The sequence below is a fragment of the Chenopodium album genome, chromosome 13, assembly GCF_948465745.1.
Source record: "Chenopodium album chromosome 13, dcCheAlbu1.1, whole genome shotgun sequence".
Taxonomy (NCBI): Eukaryota; Viridiplantae; Streptophyta; class Magnoliopsida; order Caryophyllales; family Amaranthaceae; genus Chenopodium; species Chenopodium album.
The window spans coordinates 34,443,976-34,458,636 of record NC_137846.1 but is presented as its reverse complement, the minus strand read 5'-3'; the positions used below and the strand labels follow the sequence as shown (position 1 = coordinate 34,458,636).

The following is a 14,661-nucleotide window of genomic DNA, read 5'->3' as shown; positions in this document are numbered from 1 at the left end:
TAAACATAGGTATGGAAAATGATGTAAAAGAAGTCAAGATAGGATCTTCCCTTTCTCTTGATGAACAAAATGCATTCATTATTTTACTTAAAGAATATGTTGATGTATTTGCATGGTCTTATGCTGATATGCCCGGTGTCGATCGTAATATTGTTGAACATCGTATACCACTCTACCCCGATAGCAAGCCAAAACAACAAAAGTTTCGTAGAATGAAACCAAAATTTAGTCTCAAAGTTAAAGAATAAATTCAAAAGCAACTTGATGCCAACTTCAACCAATCAAGCATCCGGAATGGCTTGCGAATGTGGTAGTAGTGCCCAAAAAACATGAAGGGTCAGAGTGTGCATTGATTTTAGGGATTTAAATTCAGCATCAGCAAAGGACTATTTTCCATTGCCCCACATTGATGTTCTGGTTGATAACACTGCCGGACACGCAATGTTCTCATTCATGGACGAATTTTCAGGATACAATCAAATACTCATGTCAGAGAAGGATATGTTGAAAACTTCTTTTATTACCGCATGGGGAACCTTTTGTTATAGAGAAATGCCCTTCGGATTAAAGAATGCGGGGGCCACCTATCAACGGACTACAAAGACGATGTTGCATGATCTCATCCATGATATTGTAGAGGTCTATGTTGATGACATGATTGTCAAAAGTCATGATTGTGAGACACACATTAATTCTCTAAAGTCATTCTTTGATAGAATTAGAAAGTACAATCTAAGGCTGAATCCTCAAAAATGTGTGTTTGGAGTAACTTCGGGGAAGCTTCTAGGCTTCATTGTGAGTCAAGAAGGAATTAAAGTCGACTCTGACAAGGTCAAAGCCATACAAGAGCTTCCTCTGCCAAGAACATAAAAGGAGATTCAGGGATTCCTTGGTAGAATCCAATATATTAGTAGGTTTATATCTCAATTGACAACCCGGTGTGAACCTATATTCAAGCTACTTAAGAAGAATGTTCCTACAAAATTGAATGACGAATGTCAACCTTCATTCGATTCAATGAAAGAATACCTCTCCAACCCTCCAGTTTTAATGCCACCAAAACCGGGGCAGCCCTTGATATTATATCTTACTATCACGGAAACGGCTATGGGAGCTCTTTTGGCACAATATTAAGAGGGTACAAGGAGGGAAATAGCTATCTACTACATCATCAAAAAGTTCCTTGAGTATGAAATTGGATACACTCCTTTGGAAAGAGCTTGCATTGCCCTTATTTACGCAACGAAGAAGCTTCGACATTATTTGCAAGCACATACTACTTATCTAGTTTCGAGATTAGATCCAATCAAGTACATTTTTGAGAAGCCAATCTTGAGTGAAAGAATAGCAAGATGGCATGCGATATTGTCAGAATTTTGTGACGTGGGGAAAACTATGTCGTTGAACTAATCCTCCCTACGGTCAAACAAATTTATAATCACTCAACTACCTAAATACAAGTATAGAGGTAAGTCAAGGGTCGAACCACTAGAAACGGTTATGTTCAAGTATTTCTAATTAACGCCTAAGCTAGGTCGAAGTCTAAAGTGAAAGGTAACATTATTCTACTTCCTAAATCAAGAACCAAACAAATGAAACACTAGGGAGTGGGGATCAACATGCATTCATGATAATCAAGCTAATTAGGGAGTCAAGCAATTCAAGCAATGCAAAGACAAATAGTAGGAGCAATTAGGGGCATTCAACTAATCATCCTCACACTCTCTAACATAGATTTCTCTAGTGCTAAACAATATGAAGAAACATAATCAAATACTCAACTAATTATGATCAAACCGATATCAAGTGGTCATGTCAATCAATTCAATCATGCAATCAATGCTAGCAATCATGGTTAGCTACTCCAATCAAACTTATGCAACTTGCAAACCTCTATGAATCAATTTAATCACAACACAAGAACTACTCAAATTCCCAAATCAACCTCAATCCATCAACCACACATGTTTACCCACACCCTAGCAAGTAAACTACTCAAGAAACATCATCATCAAATCTACTATCAACTATAGAGAACAAGAATCAACAAAATATCAAGAACAATTACTCTAATCAAACATCAAATATCAAAATCAAACCAAACAAACATCAAATTAAACAAAGCAATTGAATGAGATAGAGTTTAGAAATGCTCATTGATAATTAGGAAGATCTCCAACACAATTGTCACACTTGCATCTTCAATCTCTCAATCACCATTGAAATTCTTCACTTTCTCTCTCTAAAACTACTCCTAAACTAGCCTAATCTAGAGAGAGAAGCTCTCAACCTAAGAGAGAGAAAACTATTCTAAAACTAAAGAATTACATGAATGAAGAATAAAGGAAACCAAAAACTATATAAACAAAAGGAGAAAAGAAGCTTAAAATCGTAAAAGACCCGGAAACCCGCGCCCCCAGAGAAATCGGCCGCGCCTGCGGAGGGGAACGGACACCCCGATAGCCGCGCCCACGGGGCCAAGGCCCGCGCCCTCGGGGAGCCCTCGGGACAACCGCGGGTGCTTACTGCCCAAATACGGCAGTTTTGGAGCAGCAGCAACCCCGCGCCCGCGGGTACTGTAGCCCGCGCCCGCGGCAGTTTTCCTGGACCAACTTCAGAAGGCTGTAACTTCCGATCTAAGAATTGTATGAAGGCGTGCAACCTATCATTGGAAAGCTCTTCAAGTCTAGTTTCCAACCCAACTTGAATCACCCTAATCCGATCTGTAGAACTTGAGATATGACTAAAACAATGCACAAAGGTCCTATTTGATACTTTGCAATCCTTCGTTTCAAACTCAAATTCAATTCCGAAAAGTGCATATTGATCCTAGTGGGTGCTATTTTCAATTCCCATGCATATAGCCCACGACGTACCTACAAAACAAGACAAAGAAACGGAGAAGCAAGAGAAATAGCCGAGAAATGAATAAAATGATAAGAAAACCATTAAAAGCATGCATTTCTCTAAACTAACACAAAAACACGGGAATCGAACATTATTCTCTAAAAACACGACATAAACGACTACAAAGGAGCATAGAAATATAAAGAAAACATAGCCTAAAGGTGCCATAAATGGCCCAGATCATTTTGACATTCAGTGTGTGAATCAAAAGTCTCTCAAAGGAAGGGCTATATCTGAGGCTTTGGCTGATGGGTCTATATCAGGTTGATGAATTTGATGATGATTTCCAGATGAACATATTTTCTGTCTTAGTACGTCAAAATGGAAGATGTACTTTGACGGGGCCTTTAATAGGAGAGGCAATGGTGCAGGAGTATTATTAAATGATCCTTATGGAGTACATATTCCATTTGCTGTGAAGCTTAGTTTCCCAACAATGAATAACACGGCTGAATATGAAGCTTGCATCTATGGAATCAAAGCAGCATTGGCAACTGGTGCAAAAAACCTCACGGTATACGGTGATTCTTATCTCATAATTTCCCAGACTATTGGAGCCTGGAAAGTTCGGGATGAAAGGTGGCAAATGTACACGGAGTATCTTCAGCAATTTATTCCTTACTTTGAAGAAATAGAGTTCAAGCATCTCCCCTGAGAACAAAATATTTTCACCGATGCTTTGGCAAATCTTGCGGTAAATTTGACTTGGGATGATGATGTAAAGGTACAATCGGTAACGATTGTAGAAAAAGAAATTCCAGTGGTTAATTGTGAGCCAACGATTGCTTTATTAACCGAAGAAGATAATGAGGATGCTTGGTATACTGATGTTAAGCAGTAGCTAATCAATGGAAAAATCATGAAAGAAGTCACAAGAAGGATCAGTTGGCTATTCGAAGGCTAGCTTCTCATTTCACGATATTAAAAGGTTTGTTGTATAATAAAAGTTTTGATGGAAACTTACAATTATGCATCGATGGGGAACAGACATAGAGGATCATGGAAGAAGTACATGGAGGAGAATGTGGGCCTCATATGAATGAAAGGCTGCTTGCTCGGAAGATTCTTCGAGCAGCGTATTACTGGACCACTTTGGAAAGTGATTGCATCCATTTCGTACGAACATGCAAAAAATGTCAGCTATTTGCAAATCTTAATCATATGCCACATGTTAGCCTGAATAATTTTATTTCGCCATGACCCTTTTCTAGTTGGGGCATAGACATCATTGGACAAATACACCCCAAAATTTGAATGGACATAAATATATTTTGGTTGCTGTTGACTATTTTTCGAAATGGGTGGAGACATCATCATATTCAAAACTAGGGGCAAAACAAGTTTCAAAATTTGTGATCAATAACAATATATGTCGGTATGGGGTGCCTTTTGAAATTATCTCCAACAATGGTTCACAATTTAAAGGCCATCTCAAATAAACACTTGAGAAGTACAAAATCAATCATCACCATATCGTCCTCAAACCAATGGAGCTGTTGAAGCAGCTAACAAAACCATCAAGACGATAATCGCTAAGATGACAAATAAGGTTAGAGAATGGCTTGATAAACTTCCCTATGCACTTTGGGGGTATAGAATTGCCATTCGAACACCAACAGGGACTACTCCGTATTCTTTGGTGTATGGAATGGATCCACTTCTTCCAATCGAAACAGAGTTTTAATCGCTTTGCGTGATGAATGAAAGTGAGATATCTGAAGAACAATGGTTTAAAGAACGATATGATGAACTTTCTTTAGCAAGTGAACGAAGGTTACAAGCCCTTCACAACATTCAACTTTATTAAAGATGCATCGCTCGGGCTTTTAATAAAAAGGTCAGGGAAAGGAATATTCAAAAAGGGGATTTGGTAGTTAAAGAAAATCGAGCACCAATTCATGATCCACCTGGAAAGTTCAAGCCAAACTGGTCCGGTCCATTTCTGGTCAAACATCTTACACCTGCAGGAGCAGTGAAATTGATGGATCTCGATGGAAATGAGTTTGTTCATTTCACCAACCTTGATCAGTTAAAGAAGTATTATGCTATACAATGTTATAGTTGCGAAATTCGCAAAAAAAAAAAAAAAAAAAAAAAAAAAAAAAAAAAAAAACTTGAATCTCCTACTAAGTATTGGATAGGCATATGTGTATCATGTTAGAGTTTAGATCTCATTCGTGTTTACATTACATGCCTTAGAGTCATGTAGAAATATTCATTATTATTAAAAGATCATGATCAAGTCGATATCTAACAAAATATGATTACAACAAACGAACAAACTTTTCTTTTATTCAAACATAACACAAACTCCCTTGCTTTTTGGGGAGATTACAATTTTTTTTACCATGAAAGTAACAACCACATACACCATACAAACACCAATGCCTTCCGATATGGTTTCTTCTTTGGAATTAAAAACACACACAAGAAAAATACAAGTACAGGAATTAAAATATAATAAGAGAACCCTTGTAAGGATTTATTCAAACATCTTCCTCGAGGTCCTCCAACAACCATGATGTGTAAGTTGGAACATCATCTTGAAGAACTGGAAATGCTAGGAGCATTCGTCCAAATTGCCATACACGAGATGATGCCCTAAGAGCTTCCACATTACCAATTTCATAGGTGGTACAAGGTACAACTGGGAGCTCATGGAGTTCAAGGAGTCGTTGGAGCTGGCCTTGTCTCAAGCATCTCCAAGAAAGATAGAAAGTGACGCGACACAATCTTGGAAGTTGAACACCACTGCACCTGCTAGTGCTTATTGTTATGGAATCTATGTTAATCTAAGAAACGGAATGATCCATTCCACATCATCTTTGGCAAAGAGGTCTGTCCATGCACCATGGTTGCAACATTGACGGAATATAGGGGAACCTCTCTCCCGAATATGTCGGGTTTGGTAAGAAATTCGAATAGGTGGTCTAGCCAGCTTGAATTTCCCACATAACCAGAGTTGAAGCACAATTGGACACCCTTTGACAAAACCCCCTGGGTTTTGTTTCAGATGGTCAAGCCCCATCATAAGTTCCCCTAGGATAAGAGGCCCTAACCGGTTCCCTGACTCAATTTGTGGCAACAAAGAAAGGCAACGAACATGATAGGAAAATAATGATTCCTTGAGTAAGACAAGGCCAAGAAATAAAAGGATGTAAGCTCTTTCTTGGCACTTTTGGAAATTTTCGTTGTTGGGAAATCCCCAGTGAGATAAAGAGAAAGTTTCAAGGAAGTTCTCTAATATTAAAATATCGAGTAGGTGATAATTACCTTCCATATTCAATAGTATACCTACTAAATCCCTTATGACTGCATCAGTTGCCCTCGGGTCAGCAGGAGTAATCACACGGCCTTGTTTATGAAGACCTAATAAACCCTCCACTTGATCTAGAAGAGGAGTCATTCCGTCTCTCCAAAGCAGAAAACATGGCGTTCTTCATCCCAAAATTCAACGGCAGCATGAATCATATCATACCGAGGCTGAATAGCTAGAAGAGGAGTGATGCTTCTGGTAAAGACAATGGTATAAGGGGAAAGGCGAGGTGGAGAAATATTTTCTACCACCCCTTTTAGTTGAAGCTTTCTAGTTCCACTAATCTCATTGAGTTTTTGATGCATTGCATTCATTTTCTTTTCTTTTTTTTTTTATTAAGGAAAGATAAGGAAAGAAGAAGTAAGAATTGAAAAGATTGAAAGAAGAAGGAAATGGTGTGGAAATGAATTAAAACCACCCCCTTTTATATAGGGGTGGTGGTGGTAATGGTGTCAAGAAGAAAAAGCCAAAGGAATTTGTCTTTCCGCAAACTCAGTATAAATCACCTAATGTTTTTGCATCCGAAATCCATAGATTATGTCTTTCAAGAATAATTGTCTTTGTTCTTCAAATTCATGCAACATGGAATTTTGATCTTTGCCCTAGAGGATCCAATAAACATCCATCTAAATTTGATCAGTGATGAATGATAAGACCGAGAAAATGATTTACTTATTTCTTGGATTTTACGTTCGGAGGCAATCATTCTTTTTAAACAAATAGTAATTATCCTTTAAATATGAGCAATATGAGAATCATCATAAAAAAAAAAAAAAAAAAAAAAACATAAAGATCTCTATTGTAATCTAAATGATCAACAAATACCATTATATTGATCATTTTAAGGAGTGTACTAAGGTTAACTAATATTTCTAAAAAGATGATGAGCATGTCAATCCAACCTTCCTTTTCTTTCTATTCTCCCTTTTTCGAAAACAATGCACTTCAAGTAAAATCCTTAGGTGATTACTTTGTTGAAGTCAACACAAATCATGACATTCCGTTAATGATTGTTTGTGAATTTTGACATTTTTATCAATAAACTTGCTTATAGTGAATTCGTATTACAAGGACTAAAAAAAACAATCATTTTGACTTTTGAACGTTGAATGCTTGCCAGAAAAGGTTTAAGTGAACGCACTCAATTTCTCGTGATACACATTATTTAGATCATCTTCCACAATTGCATACTAATCCAATCATGGTGACAAATCAGCAATGGAGAAACTTAGAGAGGAACTCCAAAACCTAAAGGCCCTACAAGATGAAGAAGCCCAAATGAAAGCTCATAAAAAAGCAGAAAAGGCTAAAATAGAAGCAGAGAAAAAAAAAACATTCTGCAAGAAAAAGCAAGAGTCGAAAGAGTAGAGGCCTTGAAGAAACTTGTCCTTCGAGCTAGCTTGCACCACAACCTAGTGGCAAGACTCTCCTAGAAAAGTTGTTGACTACGGATTTACCAACCTTTAAGGTTAGAGACAATTCTAGAACTCACTTAATGAGATTTATTAAAAATATGGCATTGAAAGGGGTTAAGTATAGCTTATATGCATATACTTTTCCTCTTTCATTGGACCCAACTGCTAGATCATGGTTTTATAACCTCGATGCAAAACAAACTTCCACTTGGGGTGACATTGTAAAAGCGTTTTTAGCCCAATATGGAGACAACATCGAGCTCACAACTACCTTGCACGATTTTGAATTGCTTAAGCAATGGGAAGAAGAAGGATTTATTGACTTCTTTTCTAGGTGGTGATCAAAGGTTGCTCTTCTTTCACAAAGACCTCCAGATCATGAACTTGTCCCAAAGTTCATATATAATATGCCTCTACCATACAAGTGTCATTTACAATACCTTGGTTTAGACACATTTCAAAAAGTCTATACCGTGGGAACATTAATTAAAAGGGACTTGATAAATGAAACCATGAATCATATAGATGGACTAGATTTTTAGAGAGGATTTCTCCTACGTTGAAAACGGACAAAGCTCGAAGACGCAATCTCAAGAAGTTATCAACAATTCAAGATATAGCACCCTAGGTCTTGTTTTGTTTCTTTTTCTTTTGTTTTCTTTATGATGGACTAAGAGCTTTATGCTGTCGAATTTACTTATTATTTACTTTTTATTAATTAATGAATACAATTATATTTTTCAAGTACATCTTCAAGTACGTCTATCTTGTTCTCTTTTCAATCTCTTTGTTGTTATTAGCTCGAATTAAATAAAACATATACATGCAAACATGCAATATCAAAAAAGGCATACATACTCAACACATTAAGAATCTTGATAAGCTTTGGCTTACAAGTGTATTAAATGAAAAGAGGCCTATCTGTTGGCCTACTAAAAAGAGATATGATTATTACACCAACACAGGAGGCAACTTGAAACTCCACGTAGATTATTCCACGTTAACACTAGTAGAAAAATGTAGAATGACACTGGTTCAAAACCCCCCTATGACACCGGTTTTGAACCGTCGAGCATTTGAGGGATGCCAAAAAGTGGTATTTTTGGCACCGGTTCCAGTTCAAAACCGGTGCCAAAAACGGCCCAAAAAAATTAATTTTTTTTTTTTTGTGTTGTATTTTTTCACTTAAATTGATATATAAACTTACATATTTTTATCAAAAAATTAAAAGGCTGTAATATTACAATTTTGGTCCAAAAAAATAAAATAAAATATAAGTTACACACATAAGAGCAACATATGCAGCAGGATGCATATTAAACACGCACTAAACATTCTGTATATGGGTAACTTTCATCTAAATTACCCTTATGTGAACTGTGAAGGGCATGAACAACTTGATACCAAATGATTTAAAATCACTAAGACCTGCGAACCTCAGACAACATGTTACTCCAGACATGGTTGTTGCCGATATCAACTGATTCAAATCACCAACTGTAAAGTTCAAACCCCAAATTAGAACTCAAAATAACTGCCAGATAAACTTCTTGCAATAAAACCAAAACCCCAGATTAGAACTCAAATCCAAATTGCCAAACCACAGAGGGAAATTATACAAGTTGCTAATATTTAGCAGCCTTGCGAGGCAGCAGCTGCAGCAGCAGCAGCAGGTTTAAACCTCTCAGCCTTGGGATTTAAAGGTCATATGAATAGCAGGTTTACATATCACCACAAGCTATTTTACAAGATTATAACTTCAAGCAAATAAACAAATAAAAAAATTAAATTGGAGAAATGCATCGATGGAACATTAAATGTCAGTAAATGGAAAAATAAGAAGATAAAATGAACAACATCAAGCTCAGCTGTAAAGAGAAATATACCTGTTGAGTGGACACAGAACGTTTATCCTTGGTACCTGAAAATCCAAATGATTTAGGCTGCAAAACAGAAAGCTAACAAACTTTTAGTAAAGAATCAAAAGTCAATAATGTCTGAAATATAAAGAAATGCAGTTTAAAATTAGGAAAATTTATCACAGCAGCCTTTTCTACAAGTATTTTGCCAATTACAACATTTCAACAAAATGTAATTTGCAACCTTAAAATCAAACCATTTTAATTTGATACTTTTTGGCCATTTCTTGTATTTTGTTTTGATCAATAAATCATGAACCCAAAAAATGCCAAAAGGTATCAAGTTTAAATAACTTCGTATTGCAATTGCCAAAGTTGCCTAGTGAGAAATGTCATGTCAATTTCTCAGTATGTTGCATGCCATTTCATTGTCAATGAAGCCAATGGAACCCAATCAAATTATCTGCAACATATAAACAAAGAAAAATGGGAATGGTAACCTGAACACCAAGCATCTTGCCAGTCAACCTCAAGACCTCTTGAGTATCCTTGTTCTCCTTGTAAAGATGAAACCTACATGAACAGTTCAATAATGCATTTCAGAAACACGCTGGAGAAATAAGTCAAGATCAGGTAGAAACATGAAGTAACTTGAAACATGTCTATCAAAAGATTTTGATGTTATGTCATTATTCAAATCGAGTCACATATGAGAGTTAAGCGAGAATAATACTGGCATAAAATTAGCACACCTTTCTTGCAAATTACAGCCAATTAGTCATATGCCCCCCATCTTAGTCCTCTCTTTGATTAGCATCATGCAATATGCATCTAATTCATTATGTTTGCATTACAGATACAAATATACAATAATTTTAACCTGTATTCAGGACAAGAAGCATAAATTCAATGGAAGAAGCAGACAGATGATCTTACCTGATGAATTTGCTAAGATGCTCTGGCCAGTCATGAGAACCTCTTTTATCAAATGGCCTCTCATTCCTATCTTTCCGCTTCCGTAAATATCTACCATTATTTTGATTTCCTGACGAATTAGGTCACACTCAAATGCATTTCGATGAATCTTTAGGACCATCTATTGTGTCTGTGACTGAGAAATTTCAGTTTTTCCTTGAAGAAGTTGTGCACCGCCTGTTTCATCTCAAACATACATAACATAAACTTTTTCTCAGAAAAGGTTAAGTGAGAACTTGTTGATAATAAACATGGAGGATTAACTGGCTGACTACCCAAACCATTTCACAGGTTCAACATCAACATCTATGATATCATCCAATCACCTTCTAGGCTCAACCCCAGCCTTTCAGAAGGACTACAGACTATTAGAAGGTGCACAATAATGTTACCCTTTGTTACATTAAAACAATAAATAAAAAAAATATGACAAACTGAAAGCAAATTATACAAATCCAAAGTATCGCGAGTTCACAACCATTATGAGCTGAAAGAAAATTATACAAATCCAAAGCAAATTTAGATGAGAAATGCACACCATTAAGGGCTTTAAGGCCATATCACTTTAATTATTCTAATGTATTTTAGCAAGTAAACGTAACTAAAGTAGCAAGCCATTTGATACAAAGCCATAGTGCACACATATGATTGTTTACTAAATCGAAATACAAGCTAAATTCATATCATCAAAGCTAAAAGTAATCTGAATTGAGAACCAAGATATTACCGTGCGGTGCACTTTATCCGAACTCGGAGAAAGAACTAAAGGAGAAATATCATGATCAACGCCAGCAGTAATCTTCTCAATCAATTCTTTCAGGCGATCGGCATCTGCGTCACCTACTAACAACCTAAATGACTCAATTTCTTCAGTGTAACTTTTATCTGGTTACTCAGCTACAATCTCTTCCTTATTCTCAGCTAACTAACAATATCAAACCAAACTCAAATTTCACAATCACAAACTAATCTAAAAATTGAAGAACACCTAAACTTAAACTAATACTTCGTACTAATTAGGTAAATACCTTAGGAGAAACATGCAATGAAGTTAAATGCACAACATTTCCATCCAAATCAACTTCATTCACAATGAAATCCGAATACCTTAAAAATTCAACCAAATTAATGCGAAATCAACACATTTTTAACTAGGAAACATTAGAATTAACTCATTAAGCTATGATTTTTTTGACGATGATACATTGTTTGAGTATGCCACGAAAACACAAAATCAAACAAGAGGGACAAAATCAAACATCACATACAAATTCAAACTCAAAAACAACAACCAAATCACAAAATCCAAAATCAAAACCCAAAAACTCAACGAAATCGAAACCCTAACCCAAATTATACAAAATTAACAAAAAAAAGGAGGGATAAACCTTGTGAGGAGCAGCGTCGCCATTACAGATCTAGGCATCGTTCTCCTAGTTTTTTAAGGGCTTGCTTTAACATCTCCATTAGTGACGACTGCGTTGGAGGTGGGAAGTTAGGATGGAGAGAGAGGAGGGTTGCGCTGGTGGTGGCTGCGGTGGGAAGCTATGATGGAGAAAGAGGAGAAAGAGGATGGTTGCGCTGTTGGTGGCTACGGTGGCGCGAGAAGAGAGAGGAGACAAAGAGAGTTTGAGAGGAGAGAGGAAACAGGAGAGTGAGGAGAGTGAGCGAGAGAGTTCGGGAATAGAGAGGAAAGAGTGAAGAGAGAGAGCATGAGTGTTCTAATTTTAGGGATTCTTTATTTATTTTGGAAAAGGGCACCGATTAACCGGTACCCTATTAAACCCGTTTTTTTTTTTTTTTTTTTTTTTTTTTTTTTTTTTTTTTTTTTTGTCTAGTCTTTCATTTTTAGCACCGGTTTTTAATAATTGGTGGGCATTTGTCGGTGTCTATTTATCTTTTCTACTAGTGTAATATCCTTATAACAATCCATCTTTTATTAGCCCTTTTGAGTTTCGTCAATTGAGTCTTACTTATTCAACCTACATTATTCCAAACCTTGGGATGGGAACGGTGCAAAGAGATACAAATGAAAAATTTGGGGAACGAAACATAAGAGGGGGACACAAAGTTAGTCTAAACCCCAAAAAGGAAAGATCAAATGCAAAATTGTTCTAAACCCAAAACCAAACTTGTCAAAAAGGAGAGAAAAAAAAAGAAAGAGATAGAGGGAAGACAAGGAAAAAGAACCTAATGTAGGAGTTGTCACACACAATAGAAAGGTTTTAATTTGAAGCACCAAAAGTAAGGAATTAAGGGAGTATACTTGAGCCTGTCCATTTTTCATAACCTTGAGCCTAGCCACGTTAAAACCCTAGAAAGGCCTTCTTGAAGTAGATCATAATCATGTACCACAAAAATCATCATTCTACGAAAATATGGTCCACCTTAGGCCTTTGCACATATGGACCTACTATTGAGTAGTTATGCCCATACATAAAATGCATGAAGTGTTGAGTAAAAGATTACAAAAAAAAAATTCAAATAAATTGGATGATTTGATAGCCATTGGCTTGATTACATCATTTTAGTAAAGCAATCGAATCAAACTAAATTCGATGTTTTCTATATCTTTTGCCAAGAAAAATGAGATGACTATCACTTTAAAAAAATAATCATCTTATTTTCTTTTAATAATAGGGCTATTTATTACCAAAGTGATTCAAGTTCTATATACATTGCCCAGAAAGAAAACGAGTTAATATAGTAAATTGATATATCGACAGCCTTGACGTCAACTTTAGATGTCTATTACAACACTTAAGCATTGGTCTTCTCACTTATCATGAGCAACGAATATGTCCACCCGCGTGGGATATCTCTATCCTCTCTAAGCAAGGAACATTGATTAAACATGATCGCTACATGAAAAAATGATCGTTATCACTATTACACGTATACCTCACTGCCAAATCATCACAATGATTCAAATATTAAGTCAATAATCCCTGCTTTCGAAAACATGTCTAATGCTCTTTCTTTATTTTTCTACTGGAAAGTTAGATTTCCCTTTCTTTTTATGCAAATCCGTCTTTTTTGTTTATTATTTTTTGGGGGTAAGTCGGGATGATCCCTCCCATTAGCAAACTAAAACTCCAAAAATGGTAACAAATTTTTGCTCTTTGGGGGTTCAAAAAAGCCAAGACATCCCTACTCCCCTCTATTTACAGATTTAAACTCGCTAATTATGTTACAAAATAAATGCCATGCAAAGCTTATTATGAATTATCTTAATAACTTTAAATGACAATAGGAAGAATATTACTTCCCACTTGATCAAACAATTCATGATAAATATGTGCAAAATCCTACAAGTTGGAAACGCAAATCTTGGGGCTTCCAATCTGAGAAACATCCCCTAGCATATGTATACATGAATTCCGAAAGTCACCTAAGTCTACACTTGGGGGATACAAAAATATAGGTCTATTATAACTTTTATTAAGACCATTTTTGGAAAGTGATTCGAATGATTTTATACATTATTCTAACACTCCATCAAACCTAAGTTTGATAAATATTCATTTTCAAACTACGGCACCTGATTAATTGGAAGAACTTCACTTTCAATTAACAAAATATGACAATGATGACAAACACTAAAAAATACAGAGATAACAAGATTACATATACGAAAGTTTGCTCACATTTTCATATCTTTGTTGAAATAAGTTGCAAATTCCAACTTACCTTCATCAATCTTGGACAAAAAAATTACACTCAATTACGAGCTAGGCTTTTCTTTCCATTTTGGGTCCAGTTTCGAAAATAATATGATTATGTATTTTGCCCACTAGAAAAGTTGTTTCATTTTACTTTCAAAAAAAACTTTCATTAAAGTTATTGGACCCTCCCCAAATTTTGAATTCTAGTTCAAAATAATGTGTTTCTAATAATAATAATAAAAAAAAAAGTCTTCAAAACTTCCTTTCTAAATTTTTGTTTCATTTTCTCAAATAAATCAATTTTCAGATTCTCAATAACTATTTAGATAATACATGTATATACATAAATATTTCTAAAAGGAATGAACCAAGATTTGACTTCTCCTTGGCTCGAACTTGTTCTCATTGGCTTAGGGATGGTAAACGAATCACCTACAAGACCAAAATCAAAGATTGATAAGAACAAAGAGAATATTTGACGTTCTAAACCAACTTTGAAGAATAATATTACTGCAATGATCTCT

General features: G+C 35.7%; 1 long non-coding RNA gene across 4 annotated transcripts; it reads right to left on the bottom strand.

The window, feature by feature from the left end:
- Window positions 1-8,812: 8,812 nt before the first annotated feature.
- Window positions 8,813-12,224, bottom strand: LOC145576583 (uncharacterized). Of its 4 annotated transcripts, none has more exons than XR_014098470.1 (6): window positions 11,861-12,224; window positions 11,200-11,579; window positions 10,434-10,649; window positions 9,998-10,070; window positions 9,525-9,581; window positions 8,813-9,135 (listed from the first exon to the last, which is right to left on the bottom strand). It is a non-coding gene; the product is annotated as an uncharacterized LOC145576583 (long non-coding RNA). The 4 variants fall into 4 exon arrangements; XR_014098472.1 differs by having other exon boundaries at window positions 11,200-11,397; window positions 11,501-12,223; XR_014098471.1 differs by having other exon boundaries at window positions 11,200-11,397; window positions 11,861-12,222.
- Between the last annotated feature and the right edge of the window lie 2,437 nt (window positions 12,225-14,661).